The sequence below is a fragment of the Mirounga leonina genome, unplaced genomic scaffold (assembly GCF_011800145.1).
Source record: "Mirounga leonina isolate KUSES-001 unplaced genomic scaffold, KU_Mleo_1.0 Mir_82, whole genome shotgun sequence".
Classification (NCBI taxonomy): domain Eukaryota; kingdom Metazoa; phylum Chordata; class Mammalia; order Carnivora; family Phocidae; genus Mirounga; species Mirounga leonina.
Window position 1 is genome coordinate 32,119,515 of NW_023270825.1, and position 21,805 is coordinate 32,141,319.

The 21,805-nt window shown below is 43.3% G+C and overlaps 1 protein-coding gene across 5 annotated transcripts in view; it reads right to left on the bottom strand.

Moving 5' to 3' along the window:
- RAD51B (RAD51 paralog B) overlaps window positions 1–21,805 on the bottom strand; it is a 561,756-nt gene that overhangs the window by 132,389 nt on the left and 407,562 nt on the right. The gene's annotated exons all lie outside the window — the stretch shown is intronic.

Here is a 21,805-nt window from a genome sequence, read left to right on the forward strand (position 1 = left end):
AGTTCGCCAGATAGAGGACTGGGGGCTGACAGTGGGTGACTCATGGAAAGAAACTGTGAAACCAGAGAAGAGTTCATTTTGCATATGAAGAGTTATCTTCTTGGTTGAGATGCACACCTAAAATGAGACAAAGACGGAAAGGCCTTCTGGGGGAACCCACACAAAGTGTCATTAGCTGGTGTTCTACAGAAAACTGAGTGGGTTCCAGCAGCTGGATGGTGGTGTTAGTAGGTGGGGAGAGGGAGTCATATTTAGAACCCATGGTTCCAGTTACAATGGATGTATGCTCTACAGGAAAGGGACCACCACTGCCTGTCATGAAGACCAAAGATTCAAAACTTGGACTCACCGGCTGATCCTGAATGAATTTCCAACCCTGCCTGTGTCTCTGCTGCCTCAACCATTAAAACATAAATAAATATACCCACCCACTTTGGTGTGCAATGAGGTTGCATCACATTTTTGGCTCCATAATCAAGACATGTCTTGTTAATATTACACTGCTCTGTAGAATCAAGCATGTAGAAGCTTTGGGCTTCCAATATATGAATGAATGCCAGTAACCATGTGGTCAACGCCAAATATGAAATCAGATTCTCTGAAAAGAGGCAAGTATTTTAGGTCTGCCTTTCAAGAAGCTGCAGCCCCACCCAACTACTAAGGTCTAAACGAAGTGACTTAACACCATTTGGCTGCATTTTCTTTGGCTGGCCAGTACCTGAATGACCACCTCCAAGAGAGATCTGCACAGGGCGAGCGACCTGAATGAGTACACAGGGGTCAGAGGGCTGGGGGTAGGGACAAGAAAGGACACAGCTGAGGGGCAGTAAACGGAGTAGTGAATTGTCCTTTGAGCAAATGCTTCTTTTTCTCCAGGCAGAATGATTATAGGGACCTTGCTGTCAGCACTCCTGGACTAATCTTTCCAGACACTGATTTCTGAAGAGATCAAACCCAAATCAGCAGTTGAGGAGGTGGAGGGGGAATTTTAGAAGCTGGTGATTCACTCCTCTGGCACACAGCACTTGCTAGCCCCTAAGCTTGGGCTCCCAGGCCTGGAGAGGCTACAGCCATCAGAGGCCACAGGGGTCTTTATGCTCCTTGCTCCCTGACTTCAAAATAGCCAACAGAAAAAGGAGGAAACCAGTAGCTAGGAATACTGTTCCTGAACACTCCTACCTATTGTCACACCATTCCGTATGCCTTCTATCAGCAAAACCATTGATAGCACTCCACACCTATTCCCACCCGACAATCTCCTGGACTGTCACTCAACCTATGATGGTTCCAGGGGAACTGCAGGCCCAAAGTGAAGGATTCCTTTGTTCCCATCTCTATGATAGGATGACATGTGGTCCTGAGTGCCAAGGTACTAAGATAAGAGGGGTGCTCAAAATGCCCAGATGGCTGGTGAATAAAAACCCTGAGAACAGAGCCAAATTTGCACAGCAGACAAGGGCCACTGTGGCCAGGGCTGGAAGCAGAGTGCTTGTAGCCCACAGCAGCAGCGGAACTAAAGGGAAGCCATCCCCCAACTCAGCTGGTGGGAGTTGGGCAACTTCCCAGCTGGAAGGAGCTCTCAAACACATCCCTGTAAGCTACCCATGAAAGACAGAGATGCCGTTAAAAACAACAAACAAAAGGAGCCGCTAATCAAGAGGAACTTTAGACTTAAGAATGGGATCCAGTCATCCTTCCAGAAAGATGCATGTCTGGACCAAGGCCCAAGAGCATGACATTCAGCTGCCATACCCCTCTCTGGGGCCCAAGTTTGGAGGGGCTGAAAGAAGAAGAGATTCACAAAGGAGGCAGATGGGAAGGCCCCCATCCACATGCAGTGTGGTTCCCATACAGAAGATTAGAATTCACCAGGTATAAGCAATCACAATTGTAATCGGCTGCTTGGAACTGAAGTCATGTTTTGAATAAGAAACCAGCAAAGATCTCAAAACTCCTATCATTCCCTTTCCCTCTCTACACTTTGAAACAGTTCTAGCCATTTGGCGGTTGGCACTCAGTGTCAAAGCAGAAAGCAGCAACCACTGAGCTTGGAACCACGTCAGGACACCCCAATCAAGGGCTTTCTCTATGGTTAGTAAAACAAAGGAATTTTGCATAGATAACCCCAATGACTTAATTTTTCTCTTCCAAGCTTAATACTTATAACTAGGCTATTTTGTTAATAATGGCCCTCCCTCCATTTCTTTCCTAATATTTTCAGTACTATCCAAATTGCTCCTAGCACTATTTTATCTTCCACTAATTCTTCAGATAGAAAGGCTATGACATTGCCAAGCAAATCAAACAGAACAAGACAGTGAAAAAGAGAAACTGTAACAGCTTCATGACACTTCTGGCAAAATCCTATGCTGTGAAAGGAACTGCTAACCAGACATTCTAGTTTAATTGGGCTTTGAGAACTATTTAAGTGGTTTCTAGAGTTGGGCTTTTTCTTTTTCTCCTGAACGTCCAACTGCCTTAGTTCAAGGGGAAAGATAGGTATACCTGTTGACCCAGCCACTGTCAGATGACAGCAGGTTTAAGACCAAAGGGTCTGCATGGTCTCTGAAAACTTGACTTTCCTACCAACTTTGCCTTGATGGCTGGATGGGACAAAGGCAAAGCAACAGAGTCTTCTTCCCTTAGACTTTAGTTTATGACATGTTTTCAACTGGAAGACAATAGGAAAGCAGAATGGTGGATTGGTTCTACCTTGGCTACAAAGCAACCGAGAGGCTCCAGGGAACCCAATTTTACTCTTCCTGCTCGTCTGGGGTAGTGCCCGTGCCAACTAAGTGACTCAGTCTTCCTCATCAGAAGCAGCTGCTCCGTGTCTAACTTACCCCTGGGTGCAATGCCTTTTGCCAGTATTTGTTTTCTTAAAACACATTTCTCCTTCCTGGCATTGCTATTCTATATGGACTGGGGCCTTTGTGGATGAACAGCACTCAGTTAACCCCACAAATGGACAAAATAATATTGATTTATACAACATGAGTTGAAATCACAGAGCTGAGTTTCAATGGGTCACTTTGCTGAATTATAATATGTTTGGGGCCAATATCCACTTACTTCCTTTTTTCATCCAGCCCTTGTGCCCCACCCCCCACCCTGCCAGGACATCAACATCCATGTGTAGAGTCTTCTAAACAGCACTGGTGCTATTTTAAGTATGATAACAGAGGGGGGAAAGATGATCTTGAGCTGAGATAGCATGAGGATTGCAATAGGAACAGGATACCCTTTGAAAAGAGAATGCAAGCTCTTCATAAGAGCAAGAATTCAGGATGTCCTAGGTCACTGTTGGTGGCATTGTCATTTATCACTGGCTGCAGAACACAGTGGCCAGATTTCCTGGGAATAAAAAAAGGCTTTTTTCCCCTGAATTTTCTCTTGACGTCAACTACTATCTATTTGCAAGAGATGAGGGGAAAAAAGGCATAGACATATGTTAGAACTTCGAGCCTTTAAAATAGTCATTGCCTGCTTCCCCAAATGGCTGAAGTCTCATTTTTTTTTTTTTAAATAATTATTTCCTCTTCAGACAAAGCTGCCTAGGGGTAGTCTGCTAAAATTGATTTTGTTGGTCTGGTCTTTTCTTTTCTACTAGATTACATATTGGGCTGCAGTGAACAAAGTGGACATGGCACCAACTACCCTAGTCTGCACTCCTCCAGGCACAGAAACTTTCTGGAGGGAATAAGTTTCATGCATACAAAGATGAGATGTACAGGGCTGGGCAAATGGGAGATGAGGGGGTATGAGGGAATGGAAGAAAGGCCACTCTAAAGGGGTACATCTCCAATACACTGATGATAGACAGGAGCTCCCAGCCAGGGGAACAATGTGGCCCAAACTTTCTCCACAGAAGAGGCTGTGCCATGACTGTAATGTCTTGAAAAAGTCTGTGAGAGAGGAAGTGAAATGGCTCACAGAGGAGTTAAGAGGGAAAAAGCAAAAGAAAAGGCCAGAACCTGGTTTGAATAAGCAAGGCTGCTCACCACTCTGTAGCGTTTCTTTTGTTTTAGACAAACTAGCTTTCCTTAGAAAGAAAGGCCATCTGCTTTTTTAAAGACTGCCCTCTTCCTCCTCACCTTCAGCCTGGCTGGTCCTACCTCAGGCACTCAGACCTGTAATAGTCCTGACAATAGTGTGGAGTTGTCCAATATGTTGTGTTCAGATGTTTCATGTGGTTCACAGGCTTCGTGCTTCCTAAAAAGCACAAGCATGAAGGATGAAAATGTAGAACATTTAAAAATTCATTGGGTGATAAGAGGAAATCAGGCTTGGGTGCCTGAGGGGCAAACCGCCCACAGAGTTTTGATGGGATCCTTTCCATCCTAGAGTGAACAGGATGTCTGATCTTACTTGTGCCCAACTTCTGCCAGAGGAAGAAGAGATTTATGTAGGACAGATGCAGGCAACCTCATGAGGTTTACAAGTCTCCCCAGGAGCCTCTACGGGGCAACCAGCTGATTCAAAACTAATTCATTTTTAAAGCCTTGAATTGTAGAAAACAGGAATCTAAATGAAAGATGTCCACACCTGACAACGGTATCAAACTAACATAAAATAAAGCAGAATAAAATAAAATTACAAAAAAATCATATTAATCAAATTATGTTTTCCATGATAGACAGTCAAGTTGATTTACATACAACGTCTTGGTGTGTCTAAGGATATTCCTTAGATAATGTCACCACATTCTGTTGAGTTTCCCGAAGCATCACAGCTAGAATAACCATTTCCCATGAGTATTCACTTCTTTTGGTTAGAGGAACAAGTTAGTGTCCAACACCAGAGGCTCTGTGTCCGTCCATTCCCTCACAAACTCTCAGGCAGAGATCCTGACTCTCCTATAAGTTGCAATGCTTTACAACAAATGATACTGCACTGAAAGATGCTTCTTTAGGAAGATTTAATAAAAGCGATTACAATCATTATTATTGTTGTTGTTGTTAGGAAAATATTGTGGAAGTTTCTAAGCCCAGACAGAGAGCTCCACACCCCTCGCATGGCTCGGCCTGCAATAACTAGTCTCCAGCACCGTCGTCCACCCTCTGATTTTCATCTCCAGATAAAATGAAAGCTAAATCTAGCAGAAACTGTTTGGCTCTCTGCTCTTGGAAGATGCAGTGTTGTTTCATGTCTGGCTGGATTCGTCTTTGCCTTTTACATCTCTCTACCTCTCTGTGATTCTCCTTTCTCCCTACCTGAAAATAAATGCTCTTTACCCTGGGGCCTGCCATTTTCTGATGCACGGCCCTCTGAATCATGAGGCTGTGGATGAGTGATGAGCTCTCTGTGCTCTTTTCACAGCCAGGACCAGTGGTACTGAGTCGGCTTCTACTTCAATAACTGGAAAGTGGGCAGCAGAAATCCACATGCGATGAGGCTGCTCTGTCTCAAACGCTCCCCATCAGACAGATGAAACAGAGCTGCCTTTCTTGGCGGAGCACATGAGCTATCTTGTATGCCCTTGTAGTTAATGAAGGGTCTCGCTTAAGAATAGCTTTCCCAGTCCATTAGCAAGATAATTCTCTAAAGGATCTGTGAACATTTCTAAGAACTAAATATGGAACACCGATCTTCAAGTGGCAGGAACAAAATAATACAGAGCTGCATCGGAGGTCTGCAGAGGCCTGGCAGTGAAATCGCTAGTGTTCCATAGGACAGCAAGGATGTCCCCTCTGTTTTATGAGCACCCTCTCACTCAGTATTGTCCTTGAGCTGAGATCAATGGCCACTTTTCCAATAGAAAGTGCATTTGGTTTCAATTCACTTTCATAACAACAGAGACTAATGCTTAGCAAGATGGAGAACATTAAACGCTATTGTTCTGGCTGAGGAATGACTGGCTTGGGTGGCAGGAAGCAGAACAGTCTCTTCTCTGGAGAACAAAATGCCCGTGGGTAATAAACCTCATTCCCATACAGCCTTCTTCTTCTTCTTCTTTTTTTTTAAGTGACAGCGAAAGAAAATCAAAGAATCATCTCAAATCATAGAAGTGAAAGGGATCTCAAAAAAAAAAAAAACATCATGTGACTCAACCTCCTCTAGAAGGTTTTTGTTTCTTAAATAATTATATAAACCCCAAGGCATTGTGATTTAATAAGGTCTAAGGGCACAGCAAAGTATTTTATAAATTATTTTCCTAAGCCCCTTGTGGAGCCTTTTATTATCTTAAATAATGAGAAAATGAATGAGATCCTTTAAGATATGCAGCTTTCAGATTTTAGAGGTTGTTACGTGGAAAAGGTAGGAATAGGATCCCAGTTGTGTTCTTTTGGCAAAAGAAAATACCCATGCCATTGGTTCATGTCTCAAACAACCAGAAACTCATTCTCCATCACTGTAATTATTCAGAAATACCCTGCCAGTTACATTCCCTTTTCTCTCACTGATGGAAAGAAAGGTGCGTTGGATAAGCTAATACAATGGAAGAATTCTGACGTACGAAATGTCCTAATGAAGGGTCCTTCAGGGAAAAACAAAACAAAACAAAACAAAAAACAAAAAACAAAAACCAACAACAACCCAAATGGGGAAGTATGTAATTCTATCTTTATATTATTTAGAACAAGGCAAGGGGAAAAACACCATCCACTGTATGTTCCTTGAGAACCTCCAATCAAGGGCTCTAGCCATTTAAAAACATGTTTCCTGGCTTCAGACTGGCTATAAATACATTTAATAAGGATGAAAAAAAAAAAAATCCCTGCATCATTTAAAGTTCTGTCTCAACTCCAGCTGACAAAAATCCAGTCCAGATGTTTATTTTGCAAGAACAACAGCAAGAGGGTGAACTTCAATCCTGAGCATGAAAGCCCCAAGAGGAGGGGGTGTGTTTGTAGAGAAAGGGACAGCGAGGTTGGCAGAGAGGGTGTGGACAGACCTGGTTTGATACTGATTTAACAGAAACACAGTAATTAATTTATTTTGTGTTTAAGAAATCCAGTTTACTAGCTTTGCCCCTGTCTCATCGCCCTTTTCAAAGCCACAGGGCCTTGGCTGGTGAAGCCTGAAATGGTTGTTTCATAACCTTTGCTTTTAAATTAAACAAATGACCTCAGATTTTGGAGCAGTTGTTGACTCAGGGGAAAGTATGCCATTAAAAGTGTGCCAGAAACAGATTTAATTGGTACAAGTCCCAAAAAGTGCTCGAAAGAGAACAGGCTTCCCGCATATAGATTTCAGGGAAATTACTCAAAGGCCGCACAGCTTTGTCAGAATTCGAGATGTGAAACAAGGCAGCTGAAAGACTCTATATCAGAAGGGTAAATTCAATTCAGGAGATATTAATCTGATTACCTAAGTGAGACTGCGAATCGGATATGCTCCATTGTGCGCCCTGTTCAACCTGGACAGCTGGAGGAGCCAATGGCTTCCTTTTCCCCGACATATAATTAAGTTTTAAGAGACGATCGAGTTACGGATACAAAGTTTTAAGAAATATTTCATTCAGGAGTGGCATTTACAGTGCTTGCCTGTTGCAAGAGACATTGTTCACTTTATTTCCTTGAGCCACGCTGGAGAGTGTGTGGATCGGGGCCTAGGGGCTCAGTGTTTGTGTTTCAGGCTACAATAAACGCCCTCTGTGCACCTGCCTGGAGGAAAAACCAGTCCAGTCGCCTCCCTAGACAAAAGGGCCCTGTATTAAGTGCTGAAAACCCAGACGTGAACTGACCCTGTCAAATTCCAGATAGGAAAAAAAAAAAATCAATATTTTTGTCCAATCCAAAACAAAGCTGTCATGTAGGTTTTTGGCTTTCCTTTCTCATCCTCACTGAGTCTGAACAACAGTGACCTGTCAACAGAAGTCACCTTCTTTCTCACGAGTCTCCTCACCTTTCTAGATTCCTTTCCTGATGGCGCAATCCATCGCCTGGCGCTCTGTAAGCTGTCCTCCAGTGATCAACATACACCCCTAGCTCTTTCTCCACCAGGCCCTTGCCCTGGAATCTCATTTCAGTCTCTAAGGTCATGTATCTTCCCAAAGAGATAGCATTACTAACTTACATGTTTTCAAAGATTTCCCTAATACACGCTTATCACAAATTCCACCTATGCTTAGAATTGCAAGAATGTTTATCCGTAGGGCAAAATATCAAGATCATAGTTCCTCCATGCCCGCTGTGGTTCCTGATGCTAGTTGGGCAAAGGCCAGGCTGGGTCATGCGTACCCATTTCGGATGACTCCTTCAGAGAGCTGTTCAGCTTGGGTTTCTTCTAGAATCAGTCATGCTAGTCTCAGCTGATCTGTGCATTCTCGTGAAGGAAAGTGATTTCTCACAAAATTTGAAACTCAACTAAATGAGGTTTTATTTGTGAATTCCACCGAGGCCTAGGCAACTCTACCCCAGTTCACAGATGAATAAACGAAGAAGTGCAAGGTGACTACCTCAACCTGAGAGAGCAACTTGGCTATCAAACCAGAAAAGGATCCATCAGTTGCAATCTCCGACTTCTCTAAGCCATCCCCGAATAGAGGGTAAAATGAATGAAATCATGATTTTGATAATTATTGAAAACTGCCATACATGGTAAGGCTTTGGCTGCAAACCATTTTTGAATATATTTGGTCAACAGCTAAACCCCTTTTAAGGGTTAACAGCTTTCTCAAGGTTGCCTCAACGGCTTCTCCAAACTCTGACCCTGAGGGGCAGGAAAACCAGATGATCAGCACAGGAAAGCCAGGCTCCCTAACATGACTATTCCAGCAGGATGTGCTTAATTGTTTGTGTCTGGAGTGAGCATAGGAACCAAGCGCAGTTTATCCGATCTGGTGCTTGTGAAACAGCTGGCCAAGAAAAACAGTCACCCACCACAGGTGCTAAGCTATAGAGCGCTACCTTGGCCAGCCTGGCGAGTTCCCAGTGCAGCATGCGGCTGATTCACAGCCTGCACCTTTCTGAGTGATGGAGGTTGTCCACTGGCTGATATATAGGGCCCTACATACATTGTGATTCAGGACAGACTGGTCAGGGAGTCCATCTTCACTGTGTCCTAATATCCTAAGATGGTGGCCCACACCACCAAAAGATCGTGATAGTCTCTCCTTTCCATGAGTTTGAGATGAATATTGAGACATTGAGAATCTGCCGCCCTCATCCTGGCAACTCACTGAGTGCTGGGCTCAGTGTGACTTTCACTGTCTCGTGTGTGTGGACCTCATACTCTGGCCTTTCCCTCTTTTCTTATCTTTTCCCATCCAGTCCATTGTAGTGCAACACATAGAACCCGTTTAGATGTAAGGTTTGGCTTCATTACAGTATGCAGGAATTCTAGGATTCCAAGATAAGGCTGACAAAAATTAGAATTAGCCTTTATGTTCTAGAGGGCAGAGGCCAAGCCTGATATTGTTCTTGTTACCCCTGAACACCCAGCAAGCTTTTTACATGATGGATGCTTCATACGTGAATGAATGAACAATCAAAAGAATGGAGCCGATGCTCAAGTTTTGGGCTCAGGCTCATTCTTTTGGGGACAGTAAAGAGCTTTGCAATGAGAACGAGGAAGGGAGAAATTTGAACTGTCCCCATGACATCAGCGGCAGGCATACATATAATGACTCACTGGGATGCGGGAAGAAAGTATTAGAATCTATTTCCTTTTTTTAAAACCTCTATTTCTGGTGTGTTTTATATAACCTAATAGCATAGTAGCTCTATATTTTACAGATAGCAGTTTTACATATTTTGGGCAGTGTGCTCAAAGACAATTGGGTTGTGGATTCAAAAAAATGTGAAGACTGCTCTACATAACCAGTGTAACAATAACAGTGACAAAGAATGTGCCAAAATGCTCATAGGGGGTTTGGTCCAGCCTGGGGTTTGCTTTGTTCATCTTTAAAGGAGAAACAGAGAAGCTTGTCTGAAACTTGAAAAAGAAAATATCAGTTTGGCCTTTGAAGAAGCAAACTTCACAAGACATCACCTAATGCAACACCCTACCTATGTGGCCGAGGCCCGGAGAAGTTAAGTGACTTGCTCAAAGTAACACAGATGGTTTGTGGCAGAGCTGGCCCTTGAACACAGGTCTCCTCATTCCAAAGGCAGTGCCTTGTCTACTGTTTAAAAACACCTCTTCTCTAATGTCTCTCTGTAAAGAGACTTCAGGGTGCCTACAAAGAAATGGCCACAGTTACCATATCACTTAGCCTGGGACCCTCTCAACTCTGGCAATGGCAGGCAGAAGTATGTGATCCTAAGCTCAATGAGGTAGTTGTATGATCATCTTGTAGAACTGAGTATAACGTACTGGTCAAGAGCACAGACTCTGGAGCCAGACTCTCTGGGTTTGAATCCCAGCTAATCACTGGTTAGCTGACCATCAGCAGCTTATGTAAATGCTCCACACTTCAGTTTCTCTGTTTCTGAAGTGGAGATAATAATTGAACCCCACAAAGCTGTTGAGAATTTTCATGCTCGGCACAATGTCTGACACATACTGGACACTCATTATTCTCACTAGCAAAAGGAACACAAAACAGATATTAATTTCCATAGGGCCATTTAAATCATTTGCTATTTTCTCTCACCACCTAGCTAAGAAGTACGGATAGGCCATGTCTAACTATAAGGTGCCTTGATAAAGGGAAGGCTCACCTGATGCTACTCAGGTGCCCAAATGCACCGAAGAAATCCCTCCCAGGTTGATGAGGTGGGAAGCCAAAGCCAGACCTGGCCACCCGGACTTTAGAATGGTTAAATCTTATTAAAAAGTTCCCATTACCTTGAGAAATTTAAAGCTATTCCCACGCAAAGGTGATACCCTCGAAGAGATCAAAATCCAAGTTCTCTAGTTTCATCCCCATTCCCTCTAACCTGTACATCGCTCCCTGAGAAATCTCTTCGAAGCACAACATCATCCCGTCTCTTCCCTGTTTCAGTGGCTCCCCCCATCCTCAGGGAAGAATTCAAAGTGACGAGCATAAGGAGGAGCGCCTTTCACAACCTGGGCCCTGCCTGTCTCGACGTGACGAGCATAAGGAGGAGCGCCTTTCACAACCTGGGCCCTGCCTGTCTCGAAAGACGGACCTCTTCCATGCCAGCCATAGTACCCCTCCCACAAGTGTCCTGTGGTGCCCCAGAGCGTGGCACACTCTAGCCCATTACCTGGGCTTTTCGCGAGTCCAGGAGCACCTTCCCGTCCTCCTTCTCCTCTTGGGAACTGCTACTGATCCTTCAAGATACAGCTCAAGGGTCTCCTCACTGGAAAGCCCTCCTAGAGAACTCCCATCCCTAAACCAGGACTCCTGTGAGCTTCCCCGCAACATCCTCCACCCAGAGCCATCGTAGCATACTTGGCTTGCTCGTCCATCACACTGCCTCCCACCTGACTGCGAGCTTCGTAAAGAGCAGGGGCTGTAGCTTCTGCCTCTGTACCCTTAGCATCTGCTAAGCACAGAACCTAGTAGATAGTAGGCCCCTATTGTATATCAGACTCAACGGCTTTAGTTACCACGCTGGTGTCAATGGGGGAGATCTCCCCTTCAAAGGCAGAGTTCCTAGGCTCCTGTGCTTTCCCTTCTGACACTTTCCCTGCACTGCCTAATGTTATTTATCATACACAGTCAGTGCAGGTACAGAGTTAAAGCTGACTGCACTTTGGAGGAATTTTAAAGCATATATGATTACGTCTGGTGAGAAAAATCACAATAGTGGTTTCATGCTTCTTTAAGGTAAATACGCATCTAAAGCTTTAAATAATTCAAAGTGATTGCCTTCACTTTGCAGCTGTAGGTGCCTCACTCAGTCACCAAATATTTATTGAGTAACTACTATACCAGGCACTATTGTAGGTTCTGATGATCTGATAGTGAACAAAAGAGACAAAGATTCCTATCCTCAAGGAGTTGACCTTCTAATGACCACAAGATAAGATTTTTTTTTCTTTCTTTTTTTTTTTTTCCGCTAATTTACCTGATTTTTGTATCATCATGTCAAAGTACAAGTTATTTTCCTTGGTTCCAGTGTGGTCCCTGAAGGAGCCAGGATTTCTGGTCGGGCCTTGGACCTACCCCTTAAACTCTGGTAGCCACTTATTCATTGACGTTTCTTTCCTGGGCTCTACCTTTGAAGATTTCAATGACTTATTCTATCTCTGGTCTATAGCTATCTTGAGGGCATGTTCTCTTTGTGACTTAACTTAGAAACAAGTTATTTTGCTTCTAGCCTCATTTATCTATATACTGTATTTAAAAACAAAATGAAGTTTGTCTCCTTATTCCTCAGCCTGCTGGGGTATCATCCATCCTCTATGGCTGGAAGTACTACTCTCTTAGCTGCTTGTATGGGTCTCTTAGTTTAGAAGCATGGTTAAGAAAATCAACATCAGAACCTAAAAAGACCTCACTATCTTTTATTAAAACACAGAAACCTCTCCCCAACACACACACACACACACACACACACACACACACACACACTTGGATTTAACCATAAAACTCAGACCCTCTCCTGAGCATAGGTAGTAATTTTGTTCCAGCATATCATAAACTGTGGACAGGATGGAACTTACAGATATGGAGTTCTCCACTGCACATTTTTCTGTTACCCAGCTGCCATCTTGGCTTCTGTGGCTTATCTTGTCTTAAGCAGTGGTAAATGATGGCAGACCACAGGATACAGTCTGTGCTAATGTGCTGGTCACATGTCCCTGAATAGGAGGTGATTTATACACAGGTAAGCTTAGACCTCATGTCTTATCAGATAATAATTATTTAGAATAGGTGGTAGATTCCAGATAAATAGAAGAGACCTCTCTCATCCCTGAAGAAAAACTCTAGGGTTGACTGTAGATATAAAGAAAATTAAAGAGGAATCAGATGGTTATCTGGGACAGGAAAAAAAATATTTTCAAACATTATTATTTTTTTTAAGCAGTGTATTCGCTCAAAGGCATGGACAAGCAATAAGTAAGTAATACCAAAAAGTTAATCAAGAAGGAGAGGATTCTGAAAATGGATGTGACTGATGGATTGACAGGGATATACACACCTCTGGGTTTGTAAGTAAACTTATAATGATATCTGCTTAGTTGGACAAAGTTCTTTAATGTTATGTTGGGGTAGGGGAATCTGCCTTTCACACATAACCTGTTATAAGGGAAAAGTGTCCCTTATCCATGTGCCTCACTGAAAAGATAGGTGTACTGGCCTTGTTCATATGACTTCTCGGCCATGGGTGATGGGGACAAAGGACCACCCACGCACAGAATTACCAGGTGTAAAAAGGTAAATTGGACCAATCAGATCATAAGGTCAAGGACCAGTGCCATGGAAAGCTGAGGTAGGGATGAGAAAAATGAAGAGAATGGCCTGTTTCCAATTCCTATGTAATCAGGCCATATTTTAGATCCTATTTGCACATAGCCATGTATCCTTACAGAAGGACCTAGTGGAGAAAAATGTAAGTTCTGGAGCCAGACTTCTGGATTAGAATCCTGGCTCTGTCAGTAATTGCATTGCTTTCTAAGCCATCCACCTCAGAGGGCTGTTGTAAGGGTTAAATGCAACAATGGATGTACAATGCCAGATATACAATATGTGGTCCATACTGTTAGTTACTGTTATTAATAGTCCTAACTTTTTATAAGCAAACTTGAGTGACTTTCCATTTCTTGCTACCAAAAGGGCCCCAAACAGTCTAGTAACTACACTGTCACAGACCTGAAACAAAGCCTGGTGACCCATTAAAGGCATATGGCTACCGTGAGTCCTTCTAACATGTCTATCTCCTCCCTTAAGATAGTCTCCTTGAGAGCTCAGATGGAGACGCATTCATCTTACTATTCTTGGTGTCTAACACAGATAAGAGATTCACTGAATAAAGAGTGGTTCTCAAAGTGTGGTCCCTAGACCAGTAGGATCAACAACTCCTGAGAATGTCAGAAATGCAAATTATCTGGCCCCTCCCATGACTGAATGAAATTCTGGGAGTGGGAGCCCAGCAACATGTACATTAATACCCGCCCCTCCCACCCCCCCACCTGGTGATTCTGATGCATGCTGAAGTTTGAGAACCACTGGAATAAAGGTTCTGGTGTGGAAACACAACCATTCCATATCCTTGACTAAAGAACAGCCCTATTCTATCTGGGGAGGTCATCCATCTTCTTTGATTGAGCATGTGGCTTTGGAAGGGATACACATGGAACTGTAAGGGAGGAAAGAGAAACATTCCTAGCCAGTCAAATAAGCCTCATCAATCATGTTGATCAAGGAAATGACGTGTTGCCAATGGATTATCCTCACATTCTTCTCACAGGGGCTTCAGGAAAAATCATAAACTCTCTAATGTGGCATGCCAGATGTTCATGATCCACACTGCCTACTTCTCAAGTCGCATCCCTTGCATTTCTCATACATCCCCCTGGCACTCCCAACCATAAGGAATTATTGTAGTTCTTCAAATGACCATGCTCTTCCCATCACATCTTTGATAATGATACTAGAATGTCCTTCTTCAATCTGTATATTCTTAGCACTAAGTATAGTTCCTAGTACATGAGTGCCCCATTTCCCTAAATATTTGATGAGTTCATTGTTTCCCTACTTCCAATCTCCCTATCCCTAAACCATCCTACACATCTCATCTAGATAGTCTTGAGAGTGTATAGTTATGATCATGTTAGCATAAAATCTAAATTCAGTCTGGCATTCAAAGTCTGGCCCCAATCTATTTCTAGATTTATTGTAAGTGACCACCCCAGGCAAATGAGGCTTCTTTGCCCTCTTCCGAGCATATCCTGCATTTCCCTACAACACAGCTCCCATATTTATTGAGTACTCTCCAGGAACTACAGAATACAGGAGTGATCAAGACAAAGTCCCTGCCCTTGAGGAGATTATATGAAAGCAAAGGAGGCAGACAGTGAACCCACAGACAAATTTATAATATGAGGTCAGGCAGTGATAAGGGCAATGAAGAAAAATAAAGCAGGCTTGGGGGATAGAAGAGGATGGGATGGGGGATAGGGGCCCCCTCTCAGACAGAGAGGTGAAGTAAGACATCTCTGAGAAGATGACACTTGAGCAAGACTGAATGTAGTGAGGGAGGAGGCCAAGGAGGGATCTGGACAAGTGCTCCAGTCAGCGGGAATAAATACAAAAGCCCAGAGGCAGAAACACTTTGGTGAATTTGAGAAACGGGAGAGTGGGCTATGAGGCTAGAACAGATAGGGGGAGAAGGACAGAAGATAAGGGCAGGACATGGCCCATTTTGAACTTAGTGTCTTAGTTCATAGCATTTCCTGATCTCTACTCTTCTTTGCCTATTGAAATCCTATCTATCCCTCAAAGGCTGTCTCTTACATCTTCCTCCCTGGACCCTTCAGATTCCCCTCTGCTGAAAGAGATATGCTCCTCTTCCTAAATCCTGGAGGCTTTGGTGCATACCATCTTGTCTGAAAGCACCACCCACATTCTACCTAATAATGTTCGCCTTTAGAACTATTCTCAATCTACACTGTAAATAGCTTGTGGGCAAAGACCATATCTGCTCATTTCTGGATTTCCTATAACATTACCATAGTGCATATAGTAGGGGCTCCACAACTCATAAAATATCAGCTGGAAGGCACTTGAAAGTCTCTTCATCTAGCCAAAAAGTTTTTTTTTGGAGGGGCCATAGCTCTAAAATTATGCTAATATATGCAGGAATGCAGCTATTGCATAGGAAATGTCAGTATGACTGAATGAAATGCAGCTTAATCCAACTAGAATTTATTTAGTGGCTTATCAGAAAAATGAGGAAAAGCAAAGCCCTTAGAGAGATCTGAGCCTAGGTCAGAGCTCAGCGGGACTGTCCTCGGGCTAGACCACCTTGCCAGACCTTATTATAATCCCCCGCCAAATCCTAGTAAACATCACAAATGCATTCTGAAAGTTTTTCATGCCACATTACAATGCAAACCAAGTTATTCTCTGGGCACCACTCCTAGAAACCAGCCATTCATCCCTTCTTTATGATCTCTGACCTAGAGGCCTCTCATATTTGGTATTGAATTCTTTTTGATGATGGTAAACACGGATCTTGTCTCAGAAAATCCTTCCAACTTGAAGCCCTCTGGGATCACACCCCCTCTTGGCATCCCATTCTTGGGCTTTTGGCCCCGTCATCTCTGTAGTCGAAACAATTGACAAAACTGGCTTTGGTGCTCTCGTCTCTTCTGCCTTCATGACACGGAGATGTTAACAGGAACATGTGCAGATCTGGGAAATTAGCCAGTAAATCCTAAGTAGTGAAGAAGTCTGAGGGTAAGAGGAAAATACTTTCAAAACATCTAGCCCAGCCCTCCCACGAACCACCTCAAAGACTGCCCCCCAAGAAAGCTCTCTCTCATCTCATTTGATCGTAATGCACCTCATGCTTCACATGTGTCTCTCTCTGGCAAACTATTGCTAGCAAAACAGAGCTACTGACCAAGAAATACTTCCTGGTGGCTGACTTCAATATTCCCTTTCTCCTGTTAGTCCTTCTGCCTTGATCCTATTATCCCCTGGTCTCCCTGCTGGACATCTTCAAAAAGTTCCTCTCCCTTTTGAGATTTACAGCTTGTCAGACGTTTGTAGGCTCTGCCCACCCTCTCTCAACTCTAGCTGCCCCTACCTCACATAATAATAAGTAGGCTTTCTTTAGCTAAACAACACAGGGTTTGGGTGCTTTTAATCTTTTTCTATAAATTAGGCCTTTCACGGCATCTGAACAGTTGCTGGAAGTAATATTCACCCAGCTAAGTGCCATGGATTCTTGAATACTAGGGAGGGTGGAGCATGGGTAGGTATGTGTCCCTTGTGAATGGAAGCATGTGAGGTGGTGTGTTGGTATATGTTTGTGACTTGGGAATCAGAAATCGAAAGGTCACCAGGACACTTAAACATTTTTATCCAAAACTCCTAAGAGGCAGCCGTGGCCAAATCTAGGAATTCACAGGAGGGGCTCTAACTTCCGTTCCCGGCACCACCACTTCTCACTTATTGTGTGGCCTTTGAGCAATTCCCTACTCTCCTTCATGCTTCAGTTGCTCGAGGTGGTTTAAGTGATTCATCATTTTAGGACATTTTAAAACACTATAGAAATGTTAAGGTCAACCATGCTGATCACAGTTGTTAACATTAACCTCATTGTCACGTGGTGATACTTTATGTTTTCAAAGCAGTAATTATAGCCAACCTGCACCATACCCCTAAGAAGTGGGTTTTTAAAGCTGCCCCACCCATACTCATTTGTACATGGTCCTACCCAAACCAACACACATTTCTAGTTTGGGATGAGGCTGTGGAGGGCCTCGGAGCTAACGTGTGGAGAGAGCTCTGCTAACTTGACCAACCCACCCCAAAGCCTGTGGTTAATGGATTACAAATTTGGGTAATGCTGGACAATAAATTACAACTATAATAATAAAGCTGAAAGTACACACAATTTAAGCAGAAACACCAGTGTTTTTTATCGGAAATGAAAGAAACCATTGATCATAGCAACTGTCTGAGATTAGCAGGGAGCCACATTTTCAAACATCCTGCAGTAAATCCAGAGCAGATCCAGCTGGAAAGCAAGAGTGGAAATAAAACTTGAAAATTCATACCACGCTTTGAAGTCTGCTTCTTTCACAACCGTGAGTCCCTGATTCGCCCCAACCATTCTGAGCTGCTCTTGCTTGTTGAATTTATTTTAAAAGAGACACAAGCCATGCACTTGCATATAATCTTTCAAATGGACTCCAGCTTTTTGCAGGGATGGTTTGTTAAGGAGTATGAATCCCAAAATACTTTCTCTTGCACATGAAATCAGCCATCAATTCAAATGGAATAGAAAGCCTTCCACTACTAAAACTAGAAAGCACTCTTGAGTCTAGTAAGTACTGCTTTTTCTCTTGTGTTCTTTCCTTTACCCATCCATGCACTTTTAATTTTTACTTTTTGAGTGCTATTATCTATCAAGAACTATTAATGCAGATAAAAGGATACTAACATGCCAGATGCTGGAAATGCCAGGATGGCAGCCTAATAATGTCTTCCTTTCCATGAAGCCATCTGGGGGTCCTGAAATGGGCCATGTCGCCACACTGAAGTGACTGCTATCCCATTAAATCATCAGAGGAGAGAAAGCCTGTGGTGTAGGTTGAGCAGAGCTTCAATCTTGCACAGGGCCCACTGTCACCATACGTCAACCTCACCTACCAACTGTGCTTGTGTGGACAGGAGCCCAGCCAGCCCTTCTGCCCAAATCCCAGGTGACTTCAGAACAGGGTATGGAGTCTTAGGCCAGCTGGACTGTTTGATCCTTTCTCTACTGATCATTACAGGGAAAAGAGATATTCCCTAGGACTGAGATCCAGTCATCCTTGGTATTTTCGATGACCACCAGGAAGAACTGGTAAGGGCAACTAAGAAACATGTCCTTGGCCTCAGAACAGTCACAGTAACCTAGTCGGTAACCAGTCACTGAACTTTGTAATAATCTAGTTGCCTGAGTTTCTGTCAACAAAACAAAAAAAATAAAGAAGAAAATACTTTGATTCACAGTGCCTGGTCAAGAACAATGTAGATTCTAAAACCAGAAATCTGGATTTCTGCCCTTAGGTTCACAGGGCAGTGAATTTTGGTCAATTTGCATAAGATTCCATTCTCTCCACTGAATGAAATAATGTTTGTGAGAGGCAGGCTGAAAACTGACAAGCACCTATGAGAAGTTATTTCAACAACCTAGGGAAAATTCAATTTGCCCTCTGATTCCCTCACAAGGCACAAAACTACGGGGCAGGAACAATGTGCAGAAAGTCCTTGACCTCTGGGGTCCACTTTTCTCTTCTGTGGCTTTCCTACCTGGGAGCTGGATAATCCAACAGTGGAATGGAACTCCAATGAAGGGAATCATACCAGGGACCCAAGCAGTGAACATGGTCTACATCATCCAAGCAACAACCCAGCCATAAACTTAGTAAGGAGGGGGGAAAAAAAAAAAACTAGCAACACAAAAACAAAGAACTCTCAACTTTACAAACACTGGGAGGGCAACAGCTGGTCAGCCGAGATTAAAGGAGCGTGAGAGAGCACCTCCCCATCTCCTGACTTCTCCTCCCCCATAGAGGTCCCTGCAGCCAGCCAGGGCTCACTTGCACAGCTCTGTGAAGATGACCTTGTTCCAGCTAAGATAGGGGCTCTTTTGATCTCAGCAGGGGGGATGCTCTGGGCCTGCAGCTGGCAGATATTAATAGTACAGGATCCGCTGGGGTGGAAGAGATCTCTCGTTGGGCCAGGTCACTTGTATTCCCTGCGAGCAGAAGGGACTTCATTTCCCTGAACTGGCTCCTGCTGGGTATTTCCCTTAGGTCAACTCAGATCATTTTATTGCTGGCTGCTCTTGGCCGCTTGTTCTCACCCCACAACTGTTTTCAAGGGAGCACTGTTTAAGCTGTGCCTTCTGCTCTGTAGCTGAAATCTATTACATGACAGGGTGGACCTGGAGCTCACCCCATCAGTGTGTTTCTCACTCTCACTGGTTTGCACACGCATCTTCTTGTGTCCACGTCTGTGTGGGAAAGAGGTAGAGAGAGCAAGAGACAGACGGACAAGACCAGAATGGTTTACAGAGTGAGGAGACAGCAATGTGGGGCAAGGAAGTTCTTATAGGTATGCCGAAGTATCAATGCTAAGATTCCTGAAGATCCTTTCTATCTTGCTTAATCTAGGAAAATACAAGGCCATTCTTCCACTCCATAAATCAGAATTTTAAAACCCCATCAACAAGTGAATGCTCCTGATTTTCAGACCCACAACATGATCTCACAATGGGAGAGCTAGAAAAGACTTCAGTAATCTTATATTTCCAATCTTGAGGCCCAAAGTCATCAAAAGACCTGCCCAAGGTCCCAGGGCTAATAACACAATAGCAAAGTTGATACAATGGATCCTGGAAACAACAAAGTAATTTATACATATTAACCATAGTGGCATTAACAACCATTGCAATGTATTTGAATAGGTATAAATGCATTAAGAAAATTCTCCATATTAGTTCACTGGTAAGGAACTTCATTATAGATTTCAGGAAAAATATTTCTATAGCCTCGTTACCTGCTCAGCTATGCAAAGGAAAGATCTAGAAAAACCAACTGTTTTCAGTCTCCCTAGGATTTCAAAATTTTAAAAAGTTGTCTAAGGATGAGCTGGTAAGTCTCCCCTTGTCATGAATACAACTTTACCATTTTGTGGAAGCGGTTACACTGGAGTCCCAAAAACAATTTCCTCCGTATCTGTTCTGCTCCTCTTCTTTGCTTAAGATAAAGCGAAGTGCTATTACTTATTGGTTTTTTAATAAGGAAACAAGATATTTTTTTTTCTCCTCAAAGCTGAATAAATGTGTATGTGTGTGTGTGAAATAATTACAACAATTTTTAATGAGGTGCTTTATGTGAATCTCATGGTTACTGTTTACAAAGTACTTACTATGGTATCCATTTAGCATTTATTTACTGCCTACTATGTGCCTAGCTTTGCTAGTCACTCAGGATATGAAAAGAATACAAGATAGCCTGTTTAAAAAATCTGCCAATCTAAGTCAGGAAACCATGAAAAGTTAAATTAAGTTACCTGGACCTTTTCTTTATAAAGCAGAGCAGGTAGAAGGGCCACAGAGGAGGAAGAGGAGCGAGACTAGTGCAGACTGGAACAAACAAGGAGGTTTTTTGGGAAGAGGTGGTCTTTAAATAAACCTTGACTGAGTCGGAGGATTCGGGAAGAAAGGAAGCGGTAGAGGTAAAAAAAGGGCAATGCTATTCTAGATAAGTTGAGCTGTCTCTGCAGCAGCATGGGGCAGGAGTGGGGAGTGGCAGGCGTGCTTGATGGGGGAGCTTCCTGCAAGGCCCTGGCAAGAACCAAGGGGAATGGGAAGGCCAGGGCAGACTGTGAGGAGTGAGAAAGCACTGTCTCTAGTCGTGTTTTGGAAACTGATCCACACAAAAGAAGAGAAAAAAAAAAAAATCCTGATTTTTAGCATTTGCTGATTCCCATGGTGTAAATACTTCCACCCTGGCTGATTTCAGGCTGACAAGCCACAAATTCCTGAATATTTTAAAAGCAGCTTATTGATCTTGGCCCATTCTCAGAAAATGGGCTGATACAGTTCCCAGACTTCTGAGTAGGAGAGTGGCACAGTAAAAGGAAGCCAGATTCAGAGAGTTTCATTTGGTAGTGGCAGAATGGAAATGGTAGAGAGGCTGGAGCTGGGAAGGCCATTTTGGAATTTATAAAAATAATCCAACTGTGAGTTTAATAAGTCAGCTGATCACAACACAAATCACAAAGAAGAGGCACCTGGCTGGCTCAGTCGGTAGAGCATGCCACTCTTGATCTCAGAGTCATGAGTTCAAGCCCCACAGTGGGCGTGGAGCCTACTTTAAAAAAAAATGTGTAATAGCCATAGACATTTTTTTTAATTACAAAGAAGAGGGGGCAGAGGAAGACTATATTTGGAAAGAAGAACCAAGAAGACTGGATGAGAGGAGTGCAGGGAGGGAAGAATAGTAAATGATTTGGCTTTTCAGTCCAGGTGATGAGGGGGAGGGATGACATACCACTGAATGTGGAAAGAGGGGACACAGAGCATTTTACAATTTTTATAAATAAGTAGTTTTTCACTCTGAAAACACCACCAAGAAGCAGGACTGTGATCCTTCCAATTTTTGAGTCCGTTAACTGCGGTCAATCCACGTTAGACCACCTGGCAGTCAGGAGCCTTTTGAGTCCTACAAATCCCATCTGCTCCCTCATGAACACTTCTCAGAAAATGGAAGTGCAGGG